This window comes from Schistocerca nitens, chromosome 7, assembly GCF_023898315.1.
Source record: "Schistocerca nitens isolate TAMUIC-IGC-003100 chromosome 7, iqSchNite1.1, whole genome shotgun sequence".
In the NCBI taxonomy this organism is placed as follows: domain Eukaryota; kingdom Metazoa; phylum Arthropoda; class Insecta; order Orthoptera; family Acrididae; genus Schistocerca; species Schistocerca nitens.
The window spans coordinates 311,706,831-311,709,330 of record NC_064620.1 but is presented as its reverse complement, the minus strand read 5'-3'; positions in this window follow the sequence as shown (position 1 = coordinate 311,709,330).

Here is a 2,500-nt window from a genome sequence, read left to right as displayed (position 1 = left end):
ACAGCATATAAGCAATGGCAGGAATGAAAGACACAGGTCTGCCACTCCCTTGCCACACCCACGGAACCGGCGCACCACCTCCCCTGAGCCAAAGGTGCATCCTGACGTGACACATCTCGGGGTGCCTCAGGCGTCCACTTACCATCATCACTATGAACGAACCTCGTCCCCTCCCCCCCTCATACACCATCCCTTAACCTAACCCATGTTGCGCCTTAACCTAGCCTATGTTGCGCCTTAACCTAGCCTATGTTGCGCCTTAACCTAGCCTATGTTGCGCCTTAACCTAGCCTATGTTGCGCCTTAACCTAGCCTATGTTGCGCCTTAACCTAGCCTATGTTGCGCCTTAACCTAGCCTATGTTGCGCCTTAACCTAGCCTATGTTGCGCCTTAACCTAGCCTATGTTGCGCCTTAACCTAGCCTATGTTGCGCCTTAACCTAGCCTATGTTGCGCCTTAACCTAGCCTATGTTGCGCCTTAACCTAGCCTATGTTGCGCCTTAACCTAGCCTATGTTGCGCCTTAACCTAGCCTATGTTGCGCCTTAACCTAGCCTATGTTGCGCCTTAACCTAGCCTATGTTGCGCCTTAACCTAGCCTATGTTGCGCCTTAACCTAGCCTATGTTGCGCCTTAACCTAGCCTATGTTGCGCCTTAACCTAGCCTATGTTGCGCCTTAACCTAGCCTATGTTGCGCCTTAACCTAGCCTATGTTGCGCCTTAACCTAGCCTATGTTGCGCCTTAACCTAGCCTATGTTGCGCCTTAACCTAACCTATGTTGCGCCTTAACCTAACCTATGTTGCGCCTTAACCTAACCTATGTTGCGCCTTAACCTAACCTATGTTGCGCCTTAACCTAACCTATGTTGCGCCTTAACCTAACCTATGTTGCGCCTTAACCTAACCTATGTTGCGCCTTAACCTAACCTATGTTGCGCCTTAACCTAACCTATGTTGGGCCCTAACCTAACCTATGTTGGGCCCTAACCTAACCTACGTTGGGCCCTAACCTAACCTACGTTGGGCCCTAACCTAACCTACGTTGGGCCCTAACCTAACCTACGTTGGGCCCTAACCTAACCTACGTTGGGCCCTAACCTAACCTACGTTGGGCCCTAACCTAACCTACGTTGGGCCCTAACCTAACCTACGTTGGGCCCTAACCTAACCTACGTTGGGCCCTAACCTAACCTACGTTGGGCCCTAACCTAACCTACGTTGGGCCCTAACCTAACCTACGTTGGGCCCTAACCTAACCTGTAATTGTTATATGAATTGAAACATTCATGTAGCGTTGCCTAATCGCAACCCTCTCAACATAGGTCAGTGCTCGCACTCTCTGGTGTCCTGCGTATTGATTCATGTTACGGTGCGTACCCTCACAACATCTAGCGAGTGGTGCGTACGTTCCACATGGTCCCGCTATCCACTGTAATGTGTACTGCTGTAAGACTTATATCGCTCCCCTGTCGCCTCTAGTTCGTCAGGCGGGAGTTTGCGTGTTCAATGAGCTTCGCAGCTGTGCAATGGCATTCGCATACGTACGCGGGCCACCTTCCACGTGTTCTCTCGTGCATACGTCGCAGCATGTATGTGGGCTGATGTGGCGTGTCGTGACGCATATCATCCAGGCATGCAAGACCCACTGAATTTGCAAATGTAGATGGACGTCTACGTTTGCTGCCCAAGTTACGCAAATGAACTGGAAATCCGTTGTTGCGCGGTTGTATACGCTGGAGGTGAATCATTGATTGCGACAATCGGTACAGGTATTAACTGGTTGCTTCAGCGACACCCGTCATACCCACGAACGTGAGTGGGCATGTGGGTATGAAGCGATACGCGGCGGTGGCTGGGTGGGACCGTCCCCGGCCGGTGAGGGGGGAGCGCCCGGCGTGCTGGCCGCGCGCTGCGTGGGTGCACGCGCTACAGCCGGCTGGTGGGGGCGCCCAGTGGCAGGCGCGCCGGCCGACGGACGCGGCAGGCGGCGCAGCTGCGCGCCGGCGCACCCAACGCGCGGCGCCGTGCGGCCAAAGTGGGTCCTCGCGGGCCCGGTGCGAAGCGCGGTGGACATCTGCAGTGTGCTGGTCCGATTGAGGACTGTGTGCGTTGAGGATGCGCCGCCGCCCGGCACTCGGCGCCGCGACGCCGTCTGCTGCTCGGTCGCCCCCGCGGTTCTCGCAGGTGGTTTGTATCGCAGCTGTGCGGATGTGTTGGCGCGTGCGCTGTGCTGGGAGAGTTCGCTTTGGCACCCAAGTGGGGCTCTGCCCCTCTGTGGCGCTGGCGTTGGAGCTGCCCGGCCACTGTTTGTGGCCGCGTGTTGTCTCCCGCCGGCAACACCACGACAGCACGCTCCCGGGCCTCTGTCGGCAGCGGCAAGCTCAGTTGGGAGCACGGGTGGTCGCACTGAAAGCGTCTACTCGCCTATCTCCGGGCGATTGCGCCTCTCTCGAACCCGACCAAGTACTTAGGACGGCGCTGCGCGCCGCCGGGACCTG